Below are 12959 nucleotides of genomic sequence, written 5' to 3'. Positions count from 1 at the left end.
TAGGCCGACTGAGAGGTGTTCTGTTTTGGGGGGGTTGTTTGCTTTGTGTTTTAAAACAGTCTCATGTGGTCCAGTCTGACCTGAGCTTACTGTGTGACCGTCTGATCCTCCTGCCTCTACTCCAGGGTGCTGGGGTTGCACGTGTGTGCTGCCAAGCACTCTCGGAACTGAGATGTCTCTCGTCTCAAGAGTTTTGGGAACTACCTATGGTTTAGGTGTCAGAGCACGGTACTAAGCCAACAGGGAGAAGGTGGGGCTAAGTGTACAGTCACCAAGGATCCGAAGACCAGACTTTGAGATGGAAAGGAGTAACAGAAGTCAAAATCTGGCAGCCAGACTGATGAAGAGTAGCGATAAAGAGTAGCTAACTAAAGAGTAACTTGGCAAGCCCAAAGAAAAGAAAGGAAAGAAAACATGGCTATCAAGAGGGAAGAGAGGAAGGCCTTGGAAAAGGTAAGAAGACATGGACTTGTCGATAGGTTGCTTCAGGGACTGGCCAGACACTCGGAGGAGCGGCACCTCGGCTCACATGGAGCAGGAGTGTTTGAGGGGCTGAGGGCCTTCAGGGTCACTGAGGCACAGGTTAGAGAACAGCCAGGCAGAGTGTCACCTAGGGCAGTGAGAAGCACAACCTCTCCAAGGGCTCGGGTCATTTTGGACAGTGCTCAAGGGTTTGCAGAAATACCTGCTCAGAAGTCTGGGTGGTTCCAGTGAGGGTGCCACACGTAGATTGAGGGAGGAGCAGGAAAGACAGCCCCAGCCCTGGGCCCAGCAGCCTGAGTCAGGATCCTGGCAGGAGGCCACCGCTGGCTGAGGAAATCTGAGGAGGAGGAACAGCGGGAGAAAGGGGAGGCTGAGGCTCTGGAAGTGGAGATGGTGGAGCCAGTCTAGAGGCTGGCTCTCCTGTTTGGAAAATATAGGTGCTTTGACTTTTTTTGAAAATTATTTTTAGACTTATGTATTTTATTTTATGTGTATGAATGGTTTGCCTGTGTATATATTTAACAGCCCTGCTCTTGGCTCCCTTCGGAGGGCAGAAGAAGGCGTCAGATCTGCTGACACTGGAGTTGGTCATGGTTGTGTTGGGTGCTGGAAACCAAACCCAGGTCCTCTACAGTCACAAGTGTTCCTAACCAGTGGGCTGTCTCACTCACAGCCTGCTTTAACGTGCTTTAAGACTGGTGGTTATAAGTTCAGTAGTGTGGTCATTTGAATGTGAAGTATCCCCCAGTCTGAGGTATTTGAGCCCTGGTCCCCAGCTGGTGGTACTTGGCCAGGGTCAGGTCCCTGGGGGAGGGACCTTCCACTCTGTCTGCTCTGTGCTTGCAGATTGGAGGTCTGTGCTCTCTGCTTCCTGCCCATGCCTGCCCATGACTGCAATCCTCCCTGACATCGTGAGTTCTTGCTTTTCTTGAACTATAAACCCAAAGAAACCCTTCTATGAGTTGCCTTAGTGGTATATCACAGCCACAGAAAAGAAACTATGATGTGATAAAATGGAGGACTCTTGGTTTAGGTGGGGTCTCATGTAGTCCGGGTTGGCTAGAGCTCAACATAGAGTTGAGGATGACCTTGAACTTCTGATCCTCCTACTGCCACCTTCTAAACACAGGGACTGCAGGCGTATGAGATCTGCATCTAGGTTTATGTTGTGTTGGGGGAGGAGGCCAGTGTTTCATCCATGCTAAACAAACATACTGAGCTTTATCTCCAGCCCCAGACGTACGATTTCTTAAAGAATACCAGGAGTAAACTAGGGAGACTTTATGGCAAGTAGGGTGTGCCTTATTTATAGAAACGTTCTTTGCATAAAATCCCTACTGAATAGTGAAAACACTGTCACGAAAGCTTATGGAACAGTAGCTTCACTTGAGGAGTAGGCTGCAGCAAAAGACCTGTTTCTCAAACTCCTGTACTGGCAGAGTGTGGCAGAGGCTGGCTGAGGGTGGCTGATGACAGGATGGCAGAGAGTGTCAGAGGGTGGCTGAGGGTGTGGCACCTACATCTGAATTCTGTACTCTCAGCTGGCTTTGTTTGTTTTGTGTTGTTTTTGGTCTTTGGTGATGGAAATATAAATTCAGCAGGAGATAAAGGGAAGTTGAGATGATGTTAAAATTGTACAGTCAAACTTCTAGGACCCAGAACAGTGTTTGTTCTTACTGTACAGAAGGAGCTAGTAGGGACTGGGACATGGTTCAGCCTGTCAAGTGCTGACCCCTAGAAACCATGGAGGAAGCAAGGTGTGGTGGGTGCATATCACGGATTGCAGGGGGACAGATGGTGTTGGCCTCTGGCGTCCACATACACAGACACACATGTGCACTCACACATATGTGAACACACACAAATCAGGAAATATTTATTGTCTCAGTGACTTTCAGATTCACCCCTAAAAGCTTCAGGGTAAGGACACAAGTCAACACTGATGACCAAAGTGAATCTGTTCCTGATGTTAACAACAGCAATTTTTAGCAAAATAGTAATAGTTTGGCTTTGTTGACAGTGTATTCATTTATCCAAAGACCACAAGCTTGTGTCAGGATCCCAGTATCTGAGCAGTGATCGGTAAGGTTTTAGTATCACCATTGGTGCTGTTGCAATAGGAAAATGGGGTGATGTGCACAGCCTGGGGGAGAGGAGATCAGACTTTGCAAGCCTGGGGAGGCTCTCCTGAAAAGACATATGTGAGGTCTAGGGTGAGTGAGCTGTAGAGTCCACCAGGGTGGTGGAGACATGAGCTGCAGAGAAGTACCGAGGATAGGACCTTAGCACGGTGGGAAATCACAAACAATTTGGTGTTTGGACCGAAAGTTGTCTGGTGTCTTAGGTTTAAGTTTCTGTGGTAAACACCATGACCCAAAACAACTTGGGAAGGAAAAGGTTTATGGTAGCTTATAATTCTCAGGTCACAGTCAGGGCAGGAACTCAAGGCAGGAACCTGGAACCTGGATGCAGGAGCTGAAGCAGAAGCCATGGAGGAGTGCTGCTGGCTGGCTTGCTCCGGGTGACTTGCTCAGCCTGCCTTCCTATACACTCCAGGACCACCTTCCTAGGGTTGGCACCTCCCACAGTGGCCTGGCCCTACCACATCGATCATCAACCAAGAAAATGCCTTACAGACTTGCCTAAGGCCATCCGATGGATTTCTCAGTTGAGGTTCCTCTTCCCAGATAATGCTAGCTTGTGTATGAGCACACACACACACACACACACACACCACCACCACCACCACCACCACCACCACCAACAACAACAAAACCCAAACCAAACAAAAAACTCCAAAGACCAAGCGGGATACCTGAGGACTCAGTTTTGGCAGCAGCAAGAGCTGAAAGTGAGCTCTGTCCTGTGGGAAGTCAGAGCCACTCCCAGAACATGGGACCGGACTCTGGAGTTACAGGGTGGGTCCTCAGACAGTGGTGGGAAAAGCTGCCGGGGACAGCTGAATCTCTGTAGTCTAAGGGGAGTCCAGTGGACCGTTAATACAACAGTGAGGTGAGTTCTGAGCTGAGACCAGATGGTAGCGAGGAGGGTGGAGAAGGGCTCTGTACAGCTGCTCCCTATAAAGGGAGGGGGCACTTCCGGAAAGGGATGCAGAGTAGGGAAGGCCAACAGTTGTCTCCCCGCTGTTCTGAACTGCACTACTCTCCTAGAACTGTTAATAAGTAATCCAGTGGCCAGGAAGCAAGAAGGCAGAGGAGAGCTGCCAACACCAACAGAAACAAAATTATCAATTCGTTCTTCCATCCGAGCTCTCCAGAGTTCCCTCCCTGCCTGGTACTCAAAAAAGTCTATTGAGTGTGTGAGCTCTGTTGTCAGAATCAAATCCTAGCATTTTAACATTCCGAGCCAAGCACACCCTCCCAGTTTCCTAAAACCTCCTTCTCCTTCCCTTGGAGCCCCATCCCCACGGGCTTCACCCAGCCTGCACTTCACAACATTGGAGAATCATAAAAACCAGTTTTTCAGGGTCCTGAAAAAGGGGAGGGCAGTGCCACCTGCAGAACAGGTCTACAGGGCCTGTGGAAGTTAGGATCCTAAGACAGTGTGAAGCCACTCAAACCAGGGAAGGACTTTATGTGAACTTGGTTTCTTTCTTCAGTGTTCAAACAGCTGGTCAGAAAGAGAACCGACCAAGAGGCACACAGTGACAAAAGCTGCTGTTCAGAGGCCTTGCTGGGCTGGGAGCTGGCTCAGTGGGGCTGCTGGGTAAGCATGAGAACGTGAGTTTGTATTCCCAGCACCCGTGGAAAGGCCAAGTAGTAGTATGTGCTTGTAACCCCAGTGCCAGGTGGGGCTCTCTGGAGCTTGCTGGTCAGGCAACCTAGCTGAACTGGTGAGTTCCAAGTTCAGTTAGAGGCCTTGTCCCCCAAAATAATGTGGAGAGCTATAGAGGAAGACAGCCAATATTGGCCTCTGGCTTCCACCCTCAGGCAGCTGATTTTATCGTACAGAACTGTCCATACTTGGAATCTGGGAGCTTTAATCGACAATTCCTAAGAGGGGTACACCATGGCATAGTAAGTGAATGCAGGAGAGTCCTGTGTGTGTGTCTCTGTGTGTGTGTCTGTGTGTCTGTGTCTGTGTGTGCATGCTATAATTGAAAGTAAAATACTTTGTGGGTTAGACCTGGTTGCTTTTTTCTGAGTTTGAAATGCTTATAGGTGCTGTGCTGGAGCACAGACAGAGTGAGCCCCATGTGGACATCTGGAAAGCCCCATTCGGAAGGTGATTATTAGAAAGAAGGATGATGATCTCAAAGTGTGAGGGTCAGCCCTCCCTCCCCGGCCCAGACAGGGGCCAGTTCATTCCTCCCCACTGTGTGGGCGCCTGCGCGTGGTCTCAGGTGGATGTTTTAATGGGGTAGGGATCCTCTCATGGGGGGTGTCCTTTGTGTGCATTGTGAAAGGAGGCAAAATTCTGGAAAGAAGAAAAGCTGGCAGAGCTCGTGAAAAAAAAGTCTGTTCCAACTTGCCTGTCTTGAAAACAGAAACCCCAACATTCCTTGAGAAGCAGTTTTTTCAAAGTATTTGCCCCGAAGCCCTTCTTCCTACTCACCGAAGCTTACCTTTCAAAACAAACATTTATTCCTTTCTACTACAGTGTGAGGAAGTTCCCCTGAGCTAGTGGCCTACCAACAGATCCCAGAGGCAACTGTCATCCCCACCCCCAGGGCAGGACAAATGACTAATGCGACCACAGGCCTGGGGAACCCGGCAGAGATTCTGTGACAGGCTGCTCAGATGTTACTGTGGGGAAAACATAAACACACACACACACACACACACACACACACACGCACGCACGCACGCACGCACGCACGCACGCACGCCCATAATGCTGTGTGCAAATAAAACCTTGGGTCCCTTTGACCCTATGGAAAATGTGTGCCCCATGGAAAGAGATGAGTGACACCTGGAAAGCTTGTGTCATTTATCATAAGATGTTCCCGGCTCAAGGCTTGACTGCAAGACAAATAACCGTATTAAAGTCAGCCTTTTCCAGTTCCTCACACCGCCAGCTGTTTTCTTTGCCTCCCGCCCTGTCCTGTTCGGCCCTGCTCTGAGCTGGTGGCTGGGCTCGAAGGCTCGCAGTCCGTCCTTTCTGTTTTCTCTCCCACTGCTTTGGCACAGAAATCTATTGGAATTGTTTCACTCCTAATCCCATAACACACCTTCAAATCCAGCCCTCGGAGGCCACCTCTGCCTCTTTAATCTTACTAGTTTATAAGCTTCTTTTATAGCTAAATCTAAACCACTCCAATGGAATCATGAGAAAGCAATTTCTCCCAGAAATTCTTCTTTAGTAGCTACTTTTTGTAAACTGTTCATTGCTCTTGGTGTTTACTTATGTGTTTGAGAGCAGCAGGTGTGCAACAGTGCGTGTGGGCACCTGTGGACTTGCAGAGCTGGAGGAGGTGTCCTGTTCTAGAACTCTCTGCAGTATTTCCTGGACTTTCATACTGATCCTCTGGTCTCCAGTTCACACATCTATGGGGTTACAGGCACTTCTGAGACCACACCCAGCTTTTTGGATGGGGTGGGGATCCAAGCTTACAGTGAGGTTCTCCTGCATGCACACTCTTACCCACAGAGGCATCTCTCCAGCCCCTTAATACTTAAATTTTGTCTCCATCTTGCATTGGGACAGTCTGGCATTACAGGGACAACCCTCCTATGCCCTCGGATACTTGGTTCATGGTAGGCATTCAACACATATTCATTGATATTTTTCTTACATTTTATAAGTGAATCATAAAAGGCAAATTTGATTCCTGTTTTTTTCTGATCAGAAGTCTATTTGCTACATTAATATCTCCATATACTGATATGATACACAACCAACTGAACGTCAGCTTGATCTTACATAAACAGAACTCTAATATTGTCTCATTTCTGCTGCAGAGAATTTTTGTCATATCATCAGTCACATCAGACGTTTTAGGGGAGGATAATTAAGGGCAGTGGCAGTAGCTTTATGGACACCTTGCCTGGGACCCCTCTGTGAGACCTGCCTGCATAGGCTGGCCAACAACTACCCAAAACTATCCATTACTTCCTTTCCCTGGGCCCAGTTATGCACAGAGCAAGCCACTTGGTCTTTGCTGGGAAGGGTCTAGGTATCTTTGAGTGGCACATCCTGAACCCATGAATCTTGGGAATGGCCCATGCCACCTGAGCAGTTCAGCTGCTGGTTTACTGTGGCTCACGTTTCTGAACATGAAGCAGGGTTCCCCAGATACCCATTTCACCCAGTGAACTACGGCTGTCAACACTTTGCTTCTTGGAGAGAACACATCTCCAAGTGTCTGGTGGTCCCTCCATATCTGCCAGGCAGGTTGTCCCTGTGATCTAGGATAGCATCATCTTAGGAGAAATAGTATGCTCAGCACAATAGTCTTCCTTATTCTAAGTTTTAGCTTTCCAACATGCTTTCAAGTTCATGAGGGGCCACAAGGTTGGCATAGTCTTAGAGATAAGGCAGTTTCACAGGAATACAACACTTTTCACCTTGACTGAGAACACTGAGGCTAGACATGGCTTTCTGGTGCGGGCAGATCACTGTGCTGTGGAAGGGAAACCATGGCTCCCAGCCGCTCCTGATGCTTTAGCACGTGACTTAGGCTGTGAGGGTACACTCTGTGGAAAACAATCCCTGGGCTGGGAAGACGGCTCAGTCAGTAACATGCTTGGTTTACAAGCCTGAGGACTTGGGTTCAGTCCCCAGAACCCGGGTGTGGCAGTATACCCTTGCCCAGCATGGGGGAGGCAGGTGGATTCCTGGGGTTCACTGGCCCAGCAGGCTAGTTTACTTGGTGAGCTTCAGGCCAGTAAGAGAGCTTGTCTCAGAAAGGTTGTGGAGGTGGCATCTAAAACAACACCAGATGTTGTCCTCTGGCCTCTGTGTGTCTGCACATCTGCACACATCCATGCACACACACGTGATTCCTATTCATATTTGAATTTTACAAAGGGCTCAAATTTACACTTAAACTTGAAAGAAAAACTGAGCAGTTTTTACATCACATTCCACTCCTGTGGCTTAGAATCAATGTTATTATAGGGAGTGTAAAACAAATATACAAAGGTAAGTTTAAATTGCCTTAGATTTTTTTTTTATTATTTTAGTTTATCATAACTTGACTAACTCTAGTGAACAGCTGACATCTTGTAAAACTGTCCTGTCCTATCTCTGCCCAAATTACTAAGCCGGAAGAGTCTAATTATACAGTTTTATCACAGGGAAAATTGGGAAGTTCAGGAAGAAGTTTTGCCCTCTGAGATTTTGTCCACAGTCCAGCACAGGTTGGGCGGTGTTCGGCAGGAGTTTCTCTGCAGGAATGTGGGCTTCGTTTCTTTGAATAGTTGAGTACAGATTAGTGCTAGACCAATTTCCTGTGCCTTTCACAGCTGCAATTTGAGCCCTGTTTGCTCCTGGCCCTTGCACCAAGGAAAACAATGGGTAGCTTCTTTTGGGTTTCACTTCAGGGCTCTTAGGAACAGGGGAGGGGCTAAGGTCCAACTTTACAGGTAATTAACAATAGATAATGTTTGCTCTGCACTTTTTTTTTTTTAAATAACTGATAAAAGGTAGAAAGCATTAGGCGCCTGATTTAGACTCTGTGATGGTTTTATACATACAAGAACTGTCTTAGCAAGATGACATCGATTGTCTGGGTCACATAGATGACTGATCTTTTAAAAACAGAAAAAATAGGGGTAACTAAGGAAGCTTATAAGATGCACCAGAAAGGTAGCTAAGACATTGCCCATTGAGCCATGCATTTTGTTTCAAGGTGCCCTGAATACCTTTGTTTCTGTTTTAAGTGGTGAACAATTGTTATAAGCTGTTGACGGTTTGGGTTTTATGAATGTTTGGTCATAGTGGCTTTAGCTTTTTAATATCCCATCTCATTTAGCTATCCAATATTGTCATCTGTTTTGTGTCTTTGTGGTAATTGTGTAGCAACGTTCTGAGTAAATAATATCTTGTTGACAGTCTCCCCCAGACATAATGCCCCTGCTTTTTGGCAAGGTAGGTGTAGGGTGCGTGGCTACACCGGTGGCTCACCGCTGGGTAACCGCTCTACCAGAGATCTGCACTGATGGCCTCAGCATTTTGGGGAGGAGAGGGAGTGGCGAATGGCAGGCTGGACCTTAGGGCAAATACAGCTCTTCCTTTTGGAAAATAATCACCATTTAAATCTACCCCCATTTGAAATGTGTAGGTGATATCTTGGTAAAATGTTAAGACTGGGTCATGTCTGCCACGCTGGCATAATTTATATTTGTGTGCCACCACGTGGTTGCTGGGAATTGAACTCAGGACCTCTGGAAGAACAGGCAGTGCTCTTAACCCCTGAGCCATCTCTCCAGCCCCATAATTTAAATTTGTAGTTGAGTGCAAGTAGAAGTTAACAGCCTTCTTGTTCCAAGTCCCACCTCTCTCTGTGTCTCTCTGTCTCTGTCTCTGTCTCTGTCTGCCTCTCTCTCATTGTGTGTGTGTGTGTGTGTGTGTGTGTGTGTGTGTGTGTGTGTGTGTGTGTCTCAACAGGGTTTCTCCGCATAGCTTTGGCTGTCCTGGAACTCACTCTGTAGACCAGGCTGGGCTCACAGAGATCCGCCTGCATCTGCTTCCCGAGTGCTGGGATTAAAGGTGTGGGCCACCACTGCCGGCTTCCAGGCCACTTCTAACTGGCCTTACCCATTTGCTCTGGAGAAAAGATGAGCTGTTGCAGGTACTTCAGCCGATAATTTATAGGTTGTTTAGAGCTGGGGCGGCTCCTGCCAAGTGTGTTTGGACACCATGGAGAGCAGTGTTTTAAGAGCAGGGGTGGATGGAGCAGAAGCACTTATGTTAATTCCTCTGTGGTCCACACTGACTGCCAGCCTGGGGAGCGCCATAGACAGCTGGGTCAGGAGGCTTACTCCACAACCAGAGTGGAAGACTTCAGTCCCCTCCCTGATGATAAGAGTCTGCTGTTGACTCTCATATTATTTTGGGGAGGCACAGAAAAAGGATGAAGGGGTTCATGTGACTCTCCTGGGTATGTACCTCACCTCTGCTAAGGCCTTTACTTTCAAACAATGGAATGGGCAAACAGAATACTCTGTCATTTGTCCTTTACTCTTCTGTAGCCCACAGAACCTTCCAGAACAGAGGTGTTCCTTCCTGTTAGATCTCAGGCCTTCTGTTACTGTGCAACCCTTGCATACACTCCCTAAATACGGTACAGTGCAGGGTGGACTTTTAGAGAACAGTTGCTCTGGAAATACGAGTTAGTGTTTATGTCTTCACTTTTTCCCTTCTCTCCTCTCTGGTCTTATTGAATCAGTTGGAAGGTGGGGACACAGTTTGTACCCCTTTCCAGTTCTCGTTTAGCTAATCACAGATATTGGTGGAGAATATATGTACAGCGATGCTAAATGATAACTCGGGCATGTGGGCTAGGAGCAAGTATGGAAGAGCTTAGTGGCAAGAATACACTTTTTGTCCATCCCTGGGATGGGATCTCATGTGTCCCAAGCTGGCCTTGAACTTGCTACATTGTCAAGGATTGTCTTCAACTTCTGCTCCTCCTGCCTCTACCCCAAGTGCTGAGATTACAGATGTGAGTGGCCCCTTGTCTTTTATTTAGGGTGGGGGATCAAACCCAGGGTTTCTAGCTGACTTTGAATACTGTTTTCTGCCGACTGAGTTACCAGTACAATTTTTACTTAAACAAACTATAACTATTTGGCACTCCCATTGATTATCATGCAATAATCCCCAAAAGACTTTAAAAGAAATCGTGATACCAGGTTTTAGCTGTTAGAGCCTAGGGGCTGTTTCATACTATCCCCACTTTATGCTAACCACATTAGGAAACACTATCTCTGTCATTACTTTCCCCAGGGCAACTGGCTTGGAATTACATAATCAGCTTTATCATCACTGTCATTAAAATCACCATCAGCTCATTCCAGTTGCACAGGAAGCAATTGCTGTGAGCACCCATTTGAAATAGGACTTAGATAGTGAACATGTGTTTATCATGTTAAAGCCTCAAGAGATTGTCCTTACGCCTTAACTGCTCTGACTGGTTTTGTGGTCACACATACATGGATCGGGTTATCAGTGTCAGAACCATGCTCTCCCCTCCTGTGATGCTTAGAGATCAAACTCTGTTATTTTCATTCACATATGAAGGGATTTTTTTTTAAACTGTAAGCAAAGTGACATTTCGATGTGCTCAACAGTCTTGTACTGAAGCGGTGACATTGTTCCTCTTTTCAACGACAGCACCTCATTTCCTAAATCAGAATCCCTTTGGAAGCAGGGACAGCCCTATTCTGACTTTATTTAATGAACTTTTACTGCTAGGTAGACAGGTTTTTGTTCTGCTAGAAATGAGTGTATTGTAAAGTGGCAATGAGCTCACTCAGTTTCTGTTTTAAACAGAGAGTGCCCAAGGGCTTCCGGGCAGGACATCACTTTCCCGTTTCATACTCAGATTAAGCAAGTTGGAGAAAAACAGGGAGCATCAAAGCCTGGTAGGGTTTTGAGGCTGTAAAAGAGAATTAAAGCCACAATGGCAAGGAACCAAAGATACACCTCCCCTTTCCTCCCTTCCTCAAAGGAGAAAAGCTGAAACAGGTGATCTAAAGATGGAAAGAATTATGTAAATTAGTCACTCAGAAGAGTTAGTAAGCCGCTATCTGAAGATCTTGCTTCCTAATCGCAACTAGCTTGGCCTTTTAGGTCTTGGTTAAACTGTGTTTCATAGTCTCCAGAAGAAGGGAGACTTAGGGCTCCTTCAGGCCTTAAGGCTGCTTGATCTCTTGCAGTTAGAGTTTAGTGGTGGTTGTGCCTGTGGATCAGTGTTTAGTCGTGATAAACTCTTTTCTCCGGTATGTGGGAAGTTTTAAAAATTAGCATTACAGATCACTATTTATCTCTATGTGTGTGTGCTTGTGTCACAGTGTTTGTGAGTGAGAGGACCCAGTTCTTGGCGAGGGCAGAGTTCTCCTGTTGCATCTGGAACACAGTTGTTTACTGCAGGCTAGCCGACCCTCGGATTCCATCTCTGCCTCCCATCTCACCTTAGGAGTTCTGGCATTACAGATGTGCGCCACTGGACCCAACTTTCGATGTTTGGGATCAAAAAACTTAGGTCATTGGACTCGAGTGGCTAGTGCTTTTACAGTCAAGTGGTCTCCCTGACCAACGTGTGACTCTTGTACATAAAAATAAACAACGAAACAAAGCCTTTTTTACAAAAGCAACCAAATGACACACTGCTTTACAGAAACTCTCTTTGAAACCTGTGTAATTAGACCTGATTAGTGGGAAGTCATTAACTCAGTCCTGTGAGAGGAAACACTAATACATGATGATTTGAAGGGACCAGGCCCTCACTCAGCTCCTGCTTTGGCAGCCATAACAGACTGCAGAAAAGACCCAGCAAGACATAGGCCCCTGACTCAGCAACATGTGCTGAACTTCTGACCTTGCTCCTCATGAGGAAGCCAGATACCCTCCATGTGGCAAGGAACCAATCAGAAGTTAGCTGACTGGCTCTGGATGTGCTTTATGGTAATAGTGGAGTGCAGAGCATAGCAACTGCCCTGGGAGGGCCTATAAACCATAGCAACCTACCTGTTGGCAGGTCAATCAACACGGAACAGATCATCCAAGCTCAGAAGTACACCAATCCTGAGGCTGTTGTGGATCCCAGACACTCCCTTTGCTCACCCCAATAAATTCCCCTCCCCTTGGTCCCTCTGGGTCCTTCTCGCCCTGTCTGCTGTGTTGGATGGACAGAGGAACCAGTTAATACAGTTAACTCATTAAACAATAAAAGACTCTTTGCTTTTGCATTGGTGACTTGGGAGTTCAGAATTTGGGCACAATGATTGAAGTTGTAAGTTGCAATAATTTGATTTTGGGTGTGTGTGTGCATGTGTGCATGTCTGTGTATTCATGTTTGTGTGTGTTCATAAGGGTGTGGTTCCGTAGGGTGGTATCCACCTTGCTTTTAGAAATGAATTTATTGACAGTTGTTTTGTTAATGTATGTGGGCATGTGCATGCCATGGAGGTAAGAGGGCAATTTAGAGGAGCTGGGTTTCTTCTTCGACCATTTGGCCTCTGAGCATCAGGACTAGGTTGTCAGGGTTGGTGGCAGGAGCATCTCGTCAGCCCCACCTGCCCTGTTTTTTTTGAGACAGGGCCTCTAGCTGTTTTGGACTTTGGGATCCACTTACTTTCACTTCCTCCACCCAGGGAGGAAACCAAACCGTTATGCCTGCCTTTTATTGTGTGGATTTTGGGGCATCCATCTCAGACGTTCAAGCTTGCCAGGCAAGCACTTTTCAACTGGACTATTCCCTCTGCCATTTAAATCTCTTTCATTGCTACAAATGGCTAATATCCTGATGTCAATATAAGCAATATCCCCCCCCCATTTTGTAACACCAG

The 12959-nt window shown here is 46.9% G+C and overlaps 1 long non-coding RNA gene across 2 annotated transcripts in view; it reads left to right on the top strand.

Annotated features, from left to right (window-relative positions):
• Positions 1-12959, top strand: part of LOC121143207 — a 32090-nt gene continuing 19131 nt past the window's right edge. Inside the window, exon 1 of one of the 2 annotated variants that reach the window (XR_005880389.1) lies at positions 1-453. This is a non-coding gene — a long non-coding RNA (uncharacterized LOC121143207). Of the gene's footprint in view, positions 454-4076; positions 4210-12959 lie in introns of those variants that run through there. The other variant, XR_005880388.1, reaches the window with a different exon arrangement.

Source organism: Mesocricetus auratus, unplaced genomic scaffold (assembly GCF_017639785.1).
Source record: "Mesocricetus auratus isolate SY011 unplaced genomic scaffold, BCM_Maur_2.0 Super-Scaffold_100011, whole genome shotgun sequence".
Lineage (NCBI taxonomy): Eukaryota > Metazoa > Chordata > Mammalia > Rodentia > Cricetidae > Mesocricetus > Mesocricetus auratus.
The sequence above is the reverse complement of the archived record's forward strand: the minus strand, read 5'-3'. Positions and strand labels throughout refer to the sequence as shown.